The sequence below is a fragment of the Aphidius gifuensis genome, linkage group LG1 (assembly GCF_014905175.1).
Source record: "Aphidius gifuensis isolate YNYX2018 linkage group LG1, ASM1490517v1, whole genome shotgun sequence".
NCBI classification, from domain to species: Eukaryota; Metazoa; Arthropoda; class Insecta; order Hymenoptera; family Braconidae; genus Aphidius; species Aphidius gifuensis.
This window is the reverse complement of record NC_057788.1, coordinates 8,346,418-8,366,891: the sequence shown is the minus strand read 5'-3', so window position 1 is coordinate 8,366,891 and position 20,474 is coordinate 8,346,418. Positions and strand designations below refer to the sequence as shown.

The following is a 20,474-nucleotide window of genomic DNA, read 5'->3' as shown; positions in this document are numbered from 1 at the left end:
ACGCGGGGAAAGATGAAAGGTAAAAGCAACCCTCTACCCACTACCCCCTGCCCCCCTTCTTAGAAATACGCCTTTTCATCGACATTCATTATATTTTTACAAACTTTAATTGTTTTGACAAAACCGTTCATTTATTTTTCCTTGCATGTGCTTTTTAACGCTTTTATTTTTTATATTTGAACTTATAATTATTAAAAATTGAAATATATATCGTAAATTTATATTTTTAATTTATTTTTCATTTGATAAATTTACAATTTGACTGGTTATGCAATTAATCAAATATAAAATGTATAATATAAATAAATTTGATACAATTATTGTAATTATTATTATTGTAAAATATAAAGAGAAATCAGGTTATATATGTATAAGTTGAAAATTCAAAATGAATGATTCAATCCACCAACTATTGTGCAAATATCGTATTCATGTTTATTGAGTCTTTTAATGATTTTCCAAAATGTATGTATTCGCATAAAGACGTCAAACAAATAGTGTTAATTTCACATGCAACTAGTCACGAATGACTGAATACGTCGTTTTCAAATGGAGGCAATTCTCAGTGACAATGAGGCCTTTGATTTCATAGAAATGTACACACATATATTTATATTCATATTATAAATACTTGTTTGAGTATATATATAAATGAGACAACACTATTCACCTCTTCGCACTGTCATCACTTCATTGGGCCTCGTATTTATCAATCTGTCTCTTTTTTAAATTCTCATCATCGCATATGTTTTATATGTATGTTGATAATTAAATAAGTTATCCTTCATTTGCTTCATCACCCTTTTCGTCATTTTACATCATTCTTCCACGTCTTTTCATTTGACTTATTTTATATACTCACTTTTCATTTGATGCTGAAGGTTTAAATTTGATAAGTTGTATACAACTCGTGTGGATATTATGATTTTCTGTTTTATATAAACAAAAGTAATAAATTATCATTCAATTTGTGTTTTTTTTTTTAAACAAGACATGCGTGTTTTGAGTTTATGCAGAGAGGAAAATTCAATCAGGGTTTGACTTGTAGAAAATATAATAAATAAATCCTTGATTAAATTTTTCTCCTTGTCGTTTATGTGTGCATGGAAAGAATTTTGAGTTTAACTAGTGAAATAATATTTTTCTAATGTTGATATAGTACAATTATTTTTGTTAAAATATTCCTAATAGTCCTAGACACTTGTTTCAGTAATTTTTTATCCTCTTGACCAGAACAAAAATGATTATCATTGGCCGAACCAAATTTTTCTGTTCTTAATAATTTCGTAATTATATTTGATCCATTTTTTTAAATCACATTCTTCAAATCGTTAATTGGTATTAGAATAATTTTAGAAAATAATTTAATACATTTATTCGAAGATATTTCATGTACTAAATAATAAAAGTCAAAGCTACTAGCATCTTTAAAAAAAAAAGCATTGACAAAAATCAATTTAGGAAATTAAACTATACATATTAATTATTATTGATCAGAATTTGCTTCATATCAAAAATATTCAAATTGATTCATGCAGACTAAATGCCTGATTTTAATTCAATTCTATTTATATAATCAATTGAACAAATAAACAAACGAATGGATAGGTTAATTTAGTGAATTATTAATTTTAGCTGTTGATATAACAAATGAAATAATTTAGCAAAATACATAAACAATATTTATGTCAAAATTAATTCATTTCAAGAATGTTTGATGTATTATATTTTAACACCAAACAATAAATTATACGTGTTAAAAATTTATTAGCAAATATCAAGTATTAAAATGTATTTGTGATTTTTGTTTGTAATAAATTTTTCAAAATAAATTTTAGGCTACCGAATATACATAAAAATATATACATGCAAAATTTTATCTGCAGTCTTTTGCGGACTTGTTCACTTTTGTAAAGAGTTTGAAATATATTTTCAAGGATCTTGCGAGTTTATTAAGGCTATTCATGGCACGCCTCTGAGACAGCATTGTAGATACAATTTAGTCTTATTCATTCCTGAAACGGGTGGCGAACGTCTAAATATTTTCAGCCTCAGTTTGCCTCTTCTTCATCATCATATATTATATATATTTTTATTTTTTTTTTCATATCATTTATCCTTTAGTTTAGTGTTGTATCTCATTCTTTACTATTCATTCATATATACATAAAATTTTTGTGCCAATCTCGCGGGAAATTTTTTTTTTTTTCATCATCTCAAATAATATTCTTATACCAAATTCTATATGTCCAGTCTCTTTACAATTCTTTCCTATACAAATAAAAATGTAATTTACACACTGTGTATATATTTACAATACTTGTTATTTTTTTTGTAATTCGATTTTTCTATTCAAGTGTATATTATACATACTCTGTGTGAAAAAAAGAATTTGGTATTTAAAATATCTTTTGAAATCTTGATGCAAAAAAGGCTATACACAAATAATTCATTTGTGTGTGTATGTTTCATTCAAATATACATAAAATAAAAAAACAATATCATAGAGACCACCATTCATCTATCAAACTTGACAGGCATCACATATTTATACACTTGTTTTCATTGCTGACGTTTGAAATTAATTTTTTCCCTCCTGTGTCTTCAATTCTATGTATCAAAAATATGTATATACACTTTCTTGTCTCCCTCATATACACCCTGAAAAACATCAAACAAATTTTACTTTTTTTTTTTTATTCATATACGTATATTTTCATACCTATTCAGCTTTTTATTATATTGTTTTTTTATATCCCTCAAAAGCTTTTATACAAAACTAAAATAAAAAACAGCTAATACTTTGTCAATGTAATTTTTTTTTTCTATTATTATTTATGTAAATTATTTATATATCTTTACTGTAATTTCTTCCTTCCTCTTTCGTTGATTGAACTGCATATAAACACATCGACAAGAATTATTTCATCCGCGATCTTTAAATTTTTTATCTTGTTTCTTTTCAATTTATCCCTTTTTCTATTTTTATCTTTACCTCTGCTTATTTTATTCTCCATATACACAGTGCCGTCATCAGAGACGTGTCTTTGGATTCTATATACAATCAAAGGAATCCTATCTTAGCCAACAATACCAGGCATTTGTCTGATAGCTTTGTGTCTCACACTCTCACCTAGCTCATATACCACATCATTTTGTAAATAAATACACACACACTATCATGCTTTTGCTCTATTTTGTATGTTTAATACCAAATAGCTATTGTGTATATATTCGCACCTTATCTTGTTCTCACTTATCCATTTGATTCTCGTGCAACAATAGACCAACTTAATTCTGCGTATATCCAAAAAAATTTTAAAAATCATTCAACTAATAAATAATCATTCAAGATGACTATAAAATTATCAACTCATCAATATTATCCAAATTTAAAAATTAATTTTTTTCTTTTTCATTATCCTTATCTATATATACACCAATAAATGATAATAATATTTTTTTTTCTTTTTGTATATTGCTTATAAAAAAATATCTCTTAACATTCTTTGAATTGTTTAGTTCTAAAAGTACATATATATTATTTACAAAAGAATGAGTATTCACACTGACGAGTATACACAGTTAAGAGGAAGTTTGAATTCCGGGGTATAAAATAGGTATAGGGTGCGGTGGGTGGTTTTGTTTGATAGTGGGGATGAATCACACTGTCTTCTTTAGTCTCATTTCATTTTATTCTTTCGTATATATTTTTTACACTATTGTTCTGGCCAGTTCTTTTATACAGAATAAAGTATCATACTGAACCAACACAATGTGTACCCCACCATTGTACCCTCTTTTTTTTTTTTTTTCTCTTACTTTAACCCCTCTTACTGTGACTGCTTTTCTATTTGAATTTTTTTCGCTTTTGCAAAATCAACTCTCCTCTCTCTTCTTTTACTTTTCTGTGCTTACATTTTGTGACTATTATACCTCGAGGGCTATGTTTATATGTGATATTATATATATACATATATGTACTCTCTCTCACCCTTTGACAAATCACCCAACCACCCACATGTCTCTTTTTTATATATTTTTATAACTTATTTTTTTCTCTTTTGATTTCTTTTTATTTTCTCTCACTCATATTTTTCATTCTTTTGGGGCTTTTTTTTTTTTTGTCTACACATTCAGCACATATGGAATTTTTTTATTCAATCTGTATCCAATCATTTGATCTAGCTAGAAGTATTTTTTTTTTAAATGAATATTTCCGGGTGATTTTACTCGTTAAAAATTGTTTGAAAAAATTTTATAAATATAAATTGAATTGCTTTATATTATTTACACAAAAAAAAAAAATTCTATCGGTTGAACATTGAAAAATATGTAAAATAATATAATTCATTGTTAAAATAATGATAAATTTTTTTCTAAAAAATAACTTTTAAAAGCTTTTGAATATGAAATATAATAAAATCAACGTTTTTGTAATTATTCAAATTATTTTTTTTTTCAACAACCTTGTATGTTTTTTTTTTTTTTAAACATAGTTAAATTTACTTTTACGTTATTCATATAATTCTTTTATATGTATATTTTTTTTGTGACTGTATGTATATTTGGAAAATGTTTTTTTATTATTTGTGTATACAGAAAAAAATAACACAAAAAAACATGACATAAGTTGGACTGTTTCTCATGGTGGCATTAATTAACAGTCGGCTTTTAAAAACTCGCGGACTTGCCTTCGTCAGTTATTCTTATCTGTGTCTTCTTTTTTATTTTATTTTTTTTTACACTTGCTTCGTCCTTACAAATTTTATTTTTATCACTAGTCTCATTTTTTTTTTTCAACTAATTTTCTCTTTTTCTTTCTCTATTCTTCTTTTATTAAAATTTGTTTGTTTTTTCATTTCGTCATAAATATGCACAACACATAGCAGCCTTTTAATTTTTTCAAATAAATTTTTTTTTTATCTCTTCGATATAAACCGTTAGAAATCAACGGTTGTTGATTTTTTTTTTCATACACAATTTGACATTATTTAAAATAATTTATTCGTAAATAATTTTTCTTTTTATAAATTTTTTAAAAAATAATTTCATGCGTAATAATTTTGTCCCTTTTGATACCTTTCAAATTAAAGAAAAATAAAAAAAGTACGAGTAATTGAAAATTAATGACAAAAAGAAAAAAAAAAAATATATTATAATTGTACTGAGTGCGATGAAAAAGTTGATATATAATTTGTATAAAGGGTGTAGACAAAAGTGTATATAAAAAGGAAAAAAATCGAGTGCCTGACGAGTTAAAGTATGGAAAAAGGATAAAAAGAAAATACACATATATGATGATGATGATAAAGAAGATGAGAGAAATGATGCGACACATATACACACGATGTTATTTAGCATCGTGGCGACACATTCACATATACATCTCGTTTGTTCATGTGACGTCATTGCATTGTTGGACGAGCAAGCATTGTAGTCACTATTGTGAGTCTCTGCTATTATTCTAAGACAATCGTCCGACACAATGAGACGGACGGTAGAGAGGATGAGTGGAACGGATGATTCGCTTTCCTTGCTATTCTCGCGTTGTCTCTATATATCTGCAAAATATATATTAATACGTGTTAGAGTCTCTGTCTGTGTGTGTGATAAAAGTGTGAATGCTTTATATTTTTTTATTCGTACAATAATGTTTTTTCTTTTATACATTTATACTCGGAATCTACGTGGTAATTATTATCCAATAATAAATTTTATATTATGAATTTCCTCTTTTTATCAATACTCGACAATTTGAAAAGAAAAATTATATAAAAAAAAACTGCCTGAATTTTTATTATTGGAATATTAATTATTAATTTATTTCGAAGAAATATTGAAAATTTAAATTAATTACAAAGATGATAGTTAAGTTGATAGATGAAATAAAATTATTAAAAATAAAAATTTGGCTTCTTAGTATTTTTTTTATATAACAGACATAATCGACATGAATTTTGAAAATTAATTATTCTCTTGATGTATATGACAAGTGAGAATAATCATGTATAATATATATTTAAATATAATAAGACAAAATGACACTGTCCAAGATGCGTGAATAATTGCAATATGAATTCTGGCAAAATGCTATAGAGAAATATTTTGAAAAGGGGGTGGCAGAGAAGAGATGAGTTAAAATGAAAGATAGGGAGTAAAAGTAAAGAGAATGGGAAATGAATGAAAGGAGAACAACAGCAAAATACAGACAATAGATACGGGGTGTTCCCTGGGCGATTCTGCGGTGATGATGGTCCTCACTTGGCATTGTCGGTAAAGCATTGTTGTGGGTCCAGTTATTGTGTGTTGGCAAGTACTTGTGATATTTTGTGTGACCCAATCGACTGCTTGTTCACCAATATGCTTGTACATCTATACATATAACTTTTATATAAACTCACTTTTTCTTTTGCAAATTAATATTTATATAATTGTTCATTTTATACCATAGAAATATTTGCATTTATAGAAAAACCTTTATTACAAAAAAATACGCGAATTTAATGAGAATTATTTTTACAAAAAATTCTTATAAAATTGAAAGAGTATACTAATTAATTTACAAAGATAATTTAACATAAAATATTTTCATAGAAATTTCATTTTTTAGTTGTTAAAAAATAATATAGTAAAGTAGTTTAAAAATATGATATTATTTTGAATTATTATTCAATTTTAAAATAGAAAAATAGATAAATTAAAAATATTTTTACATGAAATAAATGTGCGATACTGACATGTGTAAATATCTTAAGAGTAAATTGAAAAACAGCTAGAGAAATTTCTTGTGTATAGAGAAATATATATGTTGAATTTTGTGATATGTACAAGAGCCCAGAGGCACCATAGAAAGTCATTGTTTGTTGTCGTGGTGGTATTATGTATTCACTGAAATGAATGCGCTCTCCGAAGCGACACAGTCTAAAATGTAAGACACAAGAAGCATAAAAGAGTTTCTATTATGCGAAGCTTAAATAACACCAAGCTCTATATATATATATTTATCATAAAACTTACACAAAACTATATATCTCTGTTATATATTTTTTTTGCTTATGTATCACACATGTATACATCTCAATTTACGAAAGAATTTCTATGAAATATTTTTTTGGCTCTGTCTTCTATGAGTCACTTTAACTCTCACTCACCTATTCTTTTTCAGTTTTTTTTTTTTTTTTTCTTTTACCTTTTTGCATTTATAAAGAGAACATGCATTTTATCATGTGTCTCTGTGATATATCCTCGAAGTTGTCATTTTATACTTGAAAATATTACATGTCCCTTGGCAAATTTTAATGAAAACAAAATGAAAAAAAAATAATAATATTCATTGTATTTTTTTACTATTTTAATATTTCATTTTTTTGTTAGTTTATTTAAAATTTATAAAGCTTCCTACAAGCACAAGGTATTTTTCCTAAAAACTTTCATCAAAAACGCATTTAAAAAAAAATACTTTGCTCTTTTTTCTCAAGCATTTTGAATTCCCCTAATAACAACAACGAAAAATTAAAAGGAAAATAAATAAATACATCTATACTATTTACAAATTGAAAAAAAAAAAAAAGTAGATTGTGTCGTTTTTGGTCAGCCACAGTGAAGTAAACGTGCGGTAATGTTGCGTGATGGTTGGAGGTTAAGTAGAAGAGGAAAACATTGTGGGGATAAATGTGAGATAGGTAGGGGAAACACCACAAGCCGTGGGCGGGTTAAAACAACAGGTGTATGGCAAACGGGCCGATGGCACGAGAGCAGCTTGCGTCGCCCTTTGACTTCTTCGCATATATATATATAGTTAAACATACCGTATCACCCTTCGTATTTTCTCGTTGACTTGATAAAAGCGCATTACACGTTAAAACATTATTATTATTCAAGTAGTTTTATTATTTTTCAATCTTTTTAATTTGATTAATTATACATAGAATATTATCTAATTACCTAAAATTAAAATTTCAAATACACAGCTTTAATACATTTATATACAAATATTTTTTCAAGTAATATATGTTTGATTAAAATTTTCTTAAATTGCTAAACTGTCAAAACTATTTTTGAATTCTGAATTTCATTATATACATATTTCTATAAATGGAATTGCAAGCATGAAGCTTTGTAAAGTCGATCGAGTGATGTAAATATATATATGTGAATAGATGAAAGACTGAGTAATACATAGATTTGTGTGCTTGTGCGCGCTCTTATTTGAATCTTTTGTCTAGGCGTCCATTCTCTGGCACATTATCAGGCCTATTGTCTCTTACATTGTTACCCCTACCTCTACGTTGTCTCATTGTTTTGCAATTTCCTCTACTTAACCGATACGCCAACCATATACATGAGCATATTATTATGTATATATATATTCTTTTAACAATCACCAATGCAGAAAATATAAATTTATATGAAAAAAAAAAAAACTCGACCATGCATAATATGTTTATTATTTTTATAGATTTCTTTTGTATTTAAAGTATTGTTTAAAATTGATAATCACATCTTCAAATTCACGTTACAATAATAATTAGTAGTTAGATTAATTAATTAATTGAAAATTGATATCAATAGATTAATGGTAATTAAACAAGTTACTTTTTATATTCGAGCTTGTGGTCATTTATATATGTCTGTAAAATATCTAGGACACCAGTATCCCTGGAATATAATATTTTGCGAGCTTTCAGACAGTGAATAGAAACCCTTAAAACACATAGTAAAAAGAGACAAAAGCCATCGTCGAACAATTCGTCTATTCTACTGTACGGTTACGTTAAAACAAGTAAGCTTGAGTTCATAAAAAATTATTTATTATAATAACTATATTCACATACGTCATCATCATTATTTAAAAAATACTTTTTTCTTTTTATACATGCGGGCTTGTATAATACTACTGTATTTTAAATATATATATAGACTGCTTGAAATAATCCAATGGAAATAATAGTCTTACTGCAATAATGATAAACTTAATATTTAATATGGTGTAAATTGTGTTTTTGTTAGTTTCAAAATTGTAATTTCACTGCAATTTAGATTACTCAAAATGATAGTGATATATTACATTCTCTCAACATATGACGTCATACAAAATTATCGTTCGATTAATTAGGCTTTAATATGTACAACAAAAATTGAATAAAATTTGTAGTAGTATGTAGCAAAGTAGTAGCCCAGTTGAAACACGATAATATTTGTTAAGATTTATCTAGAAATTGTTAAGTCGGTATATGATAGTTTTTGTTGTGTGCACAATAAAATTTATAGTGCTTTTAAACAAAATTTATTGACAAACACAACGAATATTTGTGGCACTGAAAAAAATTGTTGAGCAGTTTTATAATTATTGTCAAACGGAAATTCCAAAAATTGTAATACAATATAGTAAAAAGTATTTGAGCTCAGTTAAATTTGTATACACCCCCAACACAAAAAAAAAAACTATTAAATATTAAAATAAAAGTCTAGAGAATATGTTTTTGCGTGTAGCAATACTTATTTTGGATATTGTGTTAAAAACTATTTGATTTTTAAAGTATTTTTGCCGAGTGTAGTGACTTATATCTGGCATTGCTGAAAGATTGTTTCTGTATATGATAAACGATGAAGTTTTCAAGAGCTGTCAGAACACATACAGTTTAAAAATAATAACAAGTCGACTCACACAAGATAGAGTATTGCAAGAAACAGGTGATAAACGATAGGGTTGATGTTTTGCGCAGTAAGTCGGTTTAGTTGACTACAGTATGTCTGTTTATAATAACAAAAAAAAAAGAGCGAGTGCTATTACCGAGTGTAGAATGATTACATACATATACGGAAAAAGTACATAGATAAATGCACAAGCATATACATATAAATGGTATGTGATAACAATAGCTCTTGTGGCATTGTTGAAATAGAAAAAAAAGGGTAGATGACGAGGAGACTGCAACAAGGTAGTGGGTGGTTGTTGTTGTTGCTATAATACCAGTTCGCCTAAATTATTATTTTCTTTTTTTTATATAAATATATAAGTCAGTGAGAAATAAAGGACAAAAGTAAAAGAAAACTTTAGAAAGAGAGTGAAAGAGAAAGTGTATAATGTAAAAATAAAAAAGATGGTTGTTTTAAGGTAAAAAAAAAAAAAGAAAGACTACTGAATACATCAGAGAAAACAAGCGGTAGTCCGTGAATCCAGGGGCGGATAGTTTTGGTTGTATGTAGTACAGTGAAAACAACTGTAGAAAAGGATATATATATATGTATAAAATAGAATGGTTTGAGGTATCACAGGGTAGTGTGCTCAGGGGTGTATGAAAGGCATGCTTTGTTTGAAAACAATGCCGATACTCTGACTACATCCTCATCTCCATTCTTTGGTTTGATACTGAGTAAAATAGAGAAAGAGGTTCATGTCGTAACTGAAAAGCAAAATATATATATGTTTTTTATTTAAACATGTATGTGTGTATATTAAACATGTACAAAAGCTTTTATTTACCTCTGATTAAAGTTATAGGTTATGGGTATATTATATATGAATATGAAACATACAGAGTACAAGTCAAAATAATTTTTCATCTGACATGCAAATGTTTTTGTTGATTTGTAATTTGTATGTATACTTTTTTTTTTTTTTTGTTAAATTTAATTTTCTATTTATTTTTGCAATTGCTATTGATGTATGTATGGCTTTATATATATATTGCATAGATGAAATAGCATTGCTGTGAAAGAAAGCTCATAACAAACTATTGAAAAGCTCGTTCGAATGAAAAATCAATGGTGGTTGTATAGAGAAAATATATATATATATATTAGTATACTGACTGGACAAGTTGGTGAGGGTGAAAAAGAGGAGAGAAATGGTTTTGTGAATAGAATATTATTGGGGCATCTTTTCAGGCATGCGAACTCAACGGAAGCGAGAAGACCTCGTGAGTGTGTATAGTGTGTGTATATATAAAGATGGCATTTTCGTAATATAGCAATATTGCAATGCCACCTATTGAATCAACTACTGATTATATCTATATATATACTTTTATATTTATTTATATATAAATATATATATGTTATGTATTTTACCATTAGATGCTTGTATACAAAATCGAAAAGAGAAGTATAATAGTACCATCAGACATATATATATGTATTTGTATATCCTTGGGTATGGGTTCTTATACATTTCATGATTTATCACGCAGCTTTCAGCTTGTTCAAAGACCTGAAAGCGCGCAGATTGATAAAAGATATAATGGAGAATGCGAAATAGTATATAGACTCCTGGGCTCCTGGATATTTTAGCTAAAGAAAAAATAATTTTTTTTTAAATAATAAAAATAAACGATAGAAATTGGTGATAGAAATACGCTTGAAGAGTGACGAAAAAAAGAGTTGAAATATTTTAAAGAAAATTCAAGAATAAAAAAATTAAATAAAAAAAATATTAAGCAGATATTGATGTCGATTTTTAGTTTCAATTCTTTTGATATATATTTTATACAATTCAAATAACTCTTTCGTTTATTCACTGTCAAGATTCATATCTCTATTTGTCATCAGCTATATTATTATTATTTTTCTTTTTTATTATAATCTTTTCTTTTGCGTCAGATTTTTCTGCTTAGAGCGGTAATTTTCTTTCCGATTGAGTGGATTATATGGAAGAGATGGTAGCACGAATAAAAAAAAAATAAATATATAAATGAAAAAAAAATAAAATGAAATGAGCGAAAAAAAAAAAAGGCGATAAGATGAATGGCAGGTGAATGAAAAGCATGGAGACAAAAGAAAATGATTCATCATATCGTCCAGCCTTTGTATATGAGGGGGTTGTTTTACTGCGCCTTCCGGAACACCTAACGGATTGTCATGACAATTTTTTATTTTTCTTTTAAGCTTATATATACTTTTCATAAATTTATATCCAACAAAAATATAAAAGTAAATAAATATATAATTTTTGCATATTAATCAAAAACTTTATTACATTCGGATTTAAGCTTGATGAAATAAAAAGTTAATATAAAAAAATATAAACCAAATGAAAGGATAAAATTATCAATGGGTGATTTATCCGTTTCTTTGTTTAATTTTTATATATACATATGCATGCTGTAAGTTTATCGATAAGGGTTACTTTTTATGAACATATAAGCATATGGGATTGAATAGATTTACCCTTCAATTGCATTCAGATTATTTATGCATTGACTAGATATATATACGTCGTCATTATACACTCATCAACCCCTTCATCAGGGTATTTACCGATATCATCTTTATGTTATACCAACTTTATTCCAATGGGATATACTGATGTACTGATAACCTTGCATGACGACATGCTATATGCAATATACAACTACTGTTTCAATGATTTATCATCATCTTGATAAATAGCCTTCTGGATCATATACAGTATCATAATCGATTTGACATTTTAAATGTGTAAATTAACTTCTCTCTCTCAATGCGTGTGTATTGGTTGAGGATTGTTTAAACATGACTTAACAACCCTTCACGGTGTCCATCTGTTGCGGGTTTGGTACGGGCTCGGTGAGAGAATGAGTAGCCGCAGGGGGTTTTGCTTATCGAGTTAATCAAGTGAGCGGGTGAATGAATTAATTTGATATTTAAATTCGATTTACTTTTAATATTATTCAAGTTTTTTTTTTTTTTTTTACATTCCTCTAGAATTTTTTTTGAATGGTAAAGTTCAATTGATTGAAAATATATTTTGTTTTTTCTTTAACTTTAAATTGTAAAAACATTCTTGGAGAATTATAGTTTATTTGATGAATAAAATATTTGCCAATTAAAAATGGGCTGTTTGATATTTAATGTTGAGGGAACGATAAGAGTTGCATGGCTGTATGACTGATGAAATGAAAGGGTGTGCAATCAAAAGCAATGATGTGTTAACCATCAAAATTTCTATATGTAAAATATATTTTGTATGAATTTATGGATGTGTGATTTTTGTGTGTATTTATATATCTTTACATATGTATGTTCTCCATTCAACAAAATAGAAGAACCTTGACAAAAGATACACGCTTCGCGGCTTTCTCATAATACATTGCTTTCGTGCTTTTTTTTTTTTGATTGACTTTTATATATGACTTCAAATCATTTCACTTGTATTCTTAAAGAATAATAATTCCAAAAATATCAACTTTATCTTCAGGTTCTTAAAAATATAGCAAAAAAATAAATTGGTTTTTTTTTTTTCAAATAATTTATTTAGTGTTTGCTTGTTTTTGTCTAAAAAAAAAACCATTGTTTCACTATATATTTCAACAGTAAATTCCCCTGCACATGTGTATACTGATAAAATATTTTTTTTTGATAAACAATAGACGATAAAAATCAATTGACTGTTGACTGTTAAGTTTAAAAAAGAAAGAACAAAAAAAAAATAAAAAAAAAAGTATATATATATTTTTTATATAAAGCATCGAAATAATCCAGTCGAAACTAAAACTTGGGATGGTATATACAATAGACAAGCGTCGTCATATCTTAGCTATCTTTTAGTACGGATCTCATTGTAACCGCGGGGGTGGCAAAGTCAGCTATTATGTTTATTAAGTTGGCTGAGCTTAAAGGGGTGGTTTGAGTGTATGGGGGAAAAGAAGGAGAAAAAGAAAATAAAGAGAGGTTAAAAGAGGAAAAAAGAAAGAAAGATGAACAGTGTATATGGGGGGAAAGAAGGGAGGAAATGGAGGTTGAAGTTGAGGGTTAGAAAACGGGGTGTATTGTCCCGCGCATTGTCTGCCCCATTGTGTGACATCACGGCCCGATAACTGCCGATAAGACCGCGACCAAAGCTACGTCAGTATACCCGCGTATGTTGGAATATAAAAGAAATGATATATACACACGTATTGCTTTGTTGATGCGCACACACTTTAGTTATATATGTATATATTTTGTTCACCATTATGTTTGAGAGAAGAAAAAGAATCTCAGGTCAAGTGTTCTGGGTCTTTAATGATCATTTCCCATTCTTTACATTCATTGATATATATCTATTCAATTTTTTTTTTTTTTTTTTATTCTCAATGAATTTATTGAAGTTGCATGCATGAACTGAAAAAAAAAAAAAAATTCAATTATTATTTTAAATAATTATTAAGTATATAAATTATTTGGGAAATTTTAATTTTATTTATTTGACAAAAAATTTAAAGCTATGTCAAATAAATGTTTAGTGTAATTTTTTTATTATTTTTTTTTTTTTTTTGGTATTTGTATAGATAAATACATTTTTTAAAATTATTTTCGAGTTTCATATATGTTGGCAATTTGGCATTGAAAAAACTTTTATTAATCAAAAACTCGTACTGATGAATGTCCAACTTTTGAATTACCTTAAACCCAGTGAAATTAAATTTTGTTGAAATAATAAAAATTTTTATCTGAAGCAGCTTAGTATAAAGAAAAAGAAAATATTATATTGGTTATGTATTTTGAATTTTTTATATTAAAAAAATAAAATTATAATATTGAAATAGACAATCAAAGAGTCTAACTATATAAAAGAGTCCAAAAAAAAAAATATAACAATATACAGTATATATAAATAAAAAAATAGTATACATACGTAGAGTCCAGAACAATATGAATAACAATTGAAAACTATAACCCCACATCGTAATAATACAAAAATACACAGTGGGGAATCGACAAAAAAAATTTGACGTTTTACGAGCTTTTTTATGATAATCAGCAACCCTCTGTATATTCACGGTATATTACTGCTTTTCAATCGTAAATACAACCAAAAAAAATCAAAATAAAAAAATACTGACATTTGAATTTTACAAAATATATTTAAATAATAATTTTATTTTTTATTTAATAATAAAATTGACATATAGTTTACAATAGAATTAGATAATAAAAAATGTGCCTGTATCAAATGAAAATGATAATAATCTTAATACAAATGTTAAATTCAATTAGAGATAAAAAAAAAAAAAACGGGAACATAAATTTGTATATTATGCAAGGATGCCTTTGAATTTTTAATTTCCTTTGAAACTCTTATTATGGCGGGAAGTATTATTCGGTTGAATGACGTATTGAACGAGTTTTGTGAGCCAAATAAATAAGAAAAAAAAATTATATAAAACTTATTAGATAGTATGTACATAGTATTCTTATCGCTTCTTTTTATCCTCTTTCTGTTTTTTAATTTTTTTATTTTTCTATAAATATAATACACACATAGAAATAAATAATTATTTTATTTTTTATCACTTCAAACAGTTTTCCGTCTCGTAATGTCCTTTAAAATTTGCTTAAATATAAATAAATAATTTTTTCTTTAAATTTATTTTTAATTAATTTACAAAAAATTAATTAAAGATATTTTTTATAATTATCATATACAATTACTATTAATAAATAATAAATATATATTAAATTTTTTATTAACAAAATTATTTTCAATTAAATAAAAAGTTTATCATAAAATAGAAAAAAAAAAAAAATTAAAAAGTTTTATTCATTGAGTTTCTTGGCTATCAGCCGGATACAATTTCCCGAGACAATTTTCTTTTGAGTTGAATTTATATATAGTGTATTTTATAAAAAAGAAAAAAAAAAAAATATTTCTATTCGATGGGTAGGATAAGTCGCGAATCTATAGTAGTGGGTGGTGTAAACGAAGGGTGTCTAGTGAAAGGTGCAGGACGTGTAGTGTAACTGTTGAGGAAGTTGGTTCCTGTGCCCACCAATGTGGCTATATAATTTATATACATATATATATCTAATACGTAATATCTGTACAGTAGAATATTCGCGTGTATTGTGGCACGTTCCATCGCGTTCTCAACTGAACTGAACTCGCAACTCAACATTGAAAAAGAGACACAATAGAACATTGTATGAATAAGTATAACAGACAGACACCGGTACAGACAGACACAGGTAACTCAGGCCGCAGTATGTGAATGACGAACCCATTTGATAACACGCCTCCACAGCCACCCAGGTCCATTGTGTCGTTTCCTATTCAACTGCTCTCTATGCCCTCTTTTCTCCTTCTTCACTTCTCTCTTACCTTTCATATTTTATTTTATTTTTTTCTTCTTCATGATTATTTTTATATTTTTTTCATTTTTATATTCTACTATAAAGACCTTCATATACTCTTCTTGGTCCTCTGTGTTGCTTTCTTCGATATCGATGCAAAAATCGCGACGCACGATTTTCTTTTTTGCTATTGTGTCCTCTACATTATATTACATTTTTTTTTTTTTTCATTTTTATTATGTACTACCTGGTATATAATAGAATGAAAAAAATACAAAAGTTTATTTCAGAATATTTTTTAATTTATTTTTATTATTGTTCATTTTTTTTTTTTACTTTAACAAATAAATTAGTGATAATTAATTTTTGAGAGTAATGATAATTTATATAGGTATGAAAAAAATATAAAAAATTATTTTTGAATTTTTTTTATTCATATTTATTGACGACGACAGATATTTGTCACGCTTGTTTTTATTTCCGGTTTTTTGAAATATTTAATCGATAAAGTTCTGACTGAATTTTCGACATATCAAAAATTTATTTAACATTTATATACATAAAATAAAACAACAATGCTACAATGCAAAATTTTGGTAGTATAAATATAGTAAATATATAGAACATGAATTTTTTCGGGACGAGGATGTGATGGACCATCGTTTTGGTATGAGTTTTATATATATTTTTGTTTGTATCTATATCATATTGATGTAGCTGTATTATGGAAATTCAAATATAATATATGTATATAAAAAAAAATATCAATGTGTGAGTGTATTGTTGGATGTATATGTATACGCTCATCGTTTTACCGATAACAATGAAGCAGAGACAATACCGAGGTACAATGCTGATGTTGAACTCGACTGATTTCGACAATTTTTGGCTTTTGCAATGTGCATTGCACATTTCCCGACAATGATTCCCGCATACATGATCATCATTGTTATATCTATATATTGTTTTATCAACATATGCATGTTCATTGACACACAAAACTCTTCTGATGGTTCATTCTACTATCAAAGAACTTGAAAACTTTTGAAATTTTACCTGCATCTCATATTTATTTATTTTAAACAATACATGGGATTTTTTTTCAATCAAAATTTTTTTTATTCATTAAATATTATTGTTCATTTTTATTATTATCATTTTTTTTTTTGCTCATAACATTTGGCTGATTTATATTAGCTGCTCAACTTTGGGTGATGAATTTTTCTTGAGGCTATTTTTGAAATGTTCAATTGATTAATTAAGCAATTTCAAAAGCTCAAAAAAAATAATACAATTTATTTATTTGACCAGTATTTCAAGACGAAATATATTATCTACATTAGGAATTTTTTTGATCTGCAAAAGATGAAGATAAAGCCTCGAAAAAAAAAAACTTAATTTTCTAAAAAAACATAGACACCCGAATTTTTTTTCTCTGGATAAATATATACCAAAAAATTTTAAAAGAAATTTATTTAAAATACATTTAAAAGTTGTGAAAAATATTTTTTTATATTATATACATATTAAATTTGATGTCATTCGGTTGAATAGTTAATCAGTCGAAATACTTTAAGTAGTATAGCTGTAAAATAGTCAGACGCAGAAAAAATATACATTCAACTTTCTGATAATAATTATTCACTATTATTGGCATGAAATTTTATTGATTATTATTATTTTAAAGTATAAAAAAATTGAGTTTAAAATTTTTTCGGATTTTTTATTGAAATTGATTTAACTGAAATATGTAAAAATTCGCAAGTGAGCGCCCCTGGTTGCACCTGAATAGATACATTGTGTGGAAGCGGTCCTATTGACGGCCGATTGTTCTCTTAACAATAACAGCAATATCTGAATAGTCGTGCACATCTCGTGTACATACGCATGCACTTGCATGTGAGTATATTTTGTTGAATATACACAACAATGTGTATATGCATATATAAAATAGTACTTGCATACTTATGAAAGTCAATAAACATAATGTTACAATTTTGACGACTAAAGATTGAATATAAATATGTCTATGTATTTTTATTTCTATTATATACATGTTGATTATACTAGTAGATAAATGAGTCGGTGTATATATGTGAGAGAAGTATTGTAATGTGCATGAGCTTAAGTTAAGATGAGTATTATATATCAATGAATGAGTCAATGTGTATTGTCAAAAGAACTGCTTTAAGCATAAAACAATATTTTATTTTAAACAATAATCTCGTTAAACAAAAAAATTCGTTAACTATTTAAATAAATTTCAACTCACGTTATATGAAATTCAATTCATTGTTTTTTTTTTTTTTTAATTAATTAAAAACAAGTTTTAATTTTTACTCTTACAATTGATTTTTATTGAATTTCAATGCGTTTTGTTTTATGTAGTTATAAAACATTTTCTTTTTGTCTTTATTACTACGCTTTGGTATTGTTTTTTTTTCAAATTTTATATGAATTAAAAAAGAACAATTATATTTAAAAAAAAAAAAATTTAAAACAATGAATAAATTTTATTCAAGTAGTCGTAGAGAATTAAAAAAAAAATTATTATTTTTAGTGAATTATTTATTTTTATTTATTCAAAAATTGATTAATGATAGTTGATATTTTGTGCATTAGTTTGTAATTAAAATTGGTACAACCACACCAGGATAGCTCGTAAACTGCCAGAGAAACTAGAGTATTACACAGTCGGTATAATATCTTGGTATTAATTGTTGATGATGACGGTTTTATCTGCTTTACCAACTTTCATCAAAGAAGTTTACAAAAACCTTTACTCACTAACGATATATACTATCATTGCCGACAGTGGTAACCTGCCTGTTGTCGGTAACATTTGTTGCAGTTGATAACTTCAAACTTGAGTTGGTAATACTGGAATCAAGTTGGTAGATCTGGTCAACAGTTAGGTCGTGATTCGCAGATATTATCTAGCGTTTATTATGAAACCAAACAGGTGTCGTTCTAACGATTCGACATTTTGCCATATAATAATTTTGAAATGACTATTAAAATCGATACTTTAAATGGTAAAATCATTCAACTATTGATAGTTTCTATTTATTGAATACCGAGTTCTTTGAAGCGAAATTTTGTAACATTTTGAGCTTTGAATTATGTTTGTACTTTGAAATACTCCACATTGATTTTTTTCCAAATCAAAATGAAAACCACAGAAAGCTTTAACACATTCAGATATTTATTTTTATTTTGTTTGCTAAAATTACTGATGCTTTTAAAAAAAGCCATAGTGCTCAAATTTGATTTTTTATTCATTTTTTTAAAGTTATTTTCATAAAGAGAAAAAAAAAAAAAAATAAATCAAAAGAAATCAAGTGCAAGGGTGGTGTGGTGTGAGTAGGGCGTCCAATTCGCGTTTTCTCTTGTCGACCCATCCGGTGGCCCTAGCAACGCACATGCGCCCTCATACTGGTGTCCTCTTTCCTCCTTGGGTTTGAGCGTGGATGGTTGGGGATTGGCCCCGGAGTAACACCCCTTCATAATGGGTTCACCCGTCCGAGGAAGGCCGAGCTGAACTATCCATGGCGAGTTAAAGCAAGACAGAAAAAGGTTTTATATATAGTACTGGCCTGAGGATAGGAGGGACAGTGTACTCTACCATCAACCAGAGGGGAATAAAAGAGGCCAACGGAAGCCATATTGATTTCCCTATGTTTCTCCTGTGTTGTTACTATAGCACCCACTGAAAGTGCAATGAAGAAAACCTATATATGTATTCTTCTCTCTTTGCTAAGCTCTCTCTCAATACCTCGTTTTACCTCATCATTTCTCTCACCCTTTTTTTTTCATCTCAGTCTCGTACTTCTTATGTCCTCCACTTGGGATGATTTTTATGTTGAGTTTAAACTATTTTTACACGGAAGAAAAAACTTTTCAAAAACTTTAGCTATTATATCAACCAAGCTTGCAAATATATTTAAATATCCATACACAAAATATAACATAAATATTATTCTTTTTTTTTTTTTTTATACAAATTATAAATGATGAGAGAAAAATATGATATTAAATGCAGTTTATCATTAATCATTAATGATGATAATTATCTAGACATTTATCAAATTGTTTAGCTCAAATACATAAAACAAACCAAAAATATATTATAGGGAAAAAGAAATTATCATTTTTTTTTTTATATAGTTTTTGGATGAACACCTGGGTGGTCCATGCAAACCACCCCACATCAGCTGCAATACTTCCCAGGCATTCGTGTTTTTTTCTCCCTCTTATACCCTCTCGACTTATCTTCGTCACGTTTTTGTTTTTTTTATTTTTGATATACTTTTTTTCTAGAGCAAAAGTATATAGTACGCTCTCTTTCTCATCCCTGTCATTGATGATGCAATGTGAACGAGTGAGAGAGATAAAAAAAATAGTCAGACAGATATAGAAAAAAAATTGCGTGGTTGTTA

The 20,474-nt window shown here is 27.2% G+C and overlaps 1 protein-coding gene across 3 annotated transcripts in view; it reads left to right on the top strand.

The window, feature by feature from the left end:
* LOC122847579 (transcription factor Sox-2-like) overlaps nucleotides 1-20,474 on the top strand; it is a 207,752-nt gene that overhangs the window by 9,721 nt on the left and 177,557 nt on the right. The gene's annotated exons all lie outside the window — the stretch shown is intronic.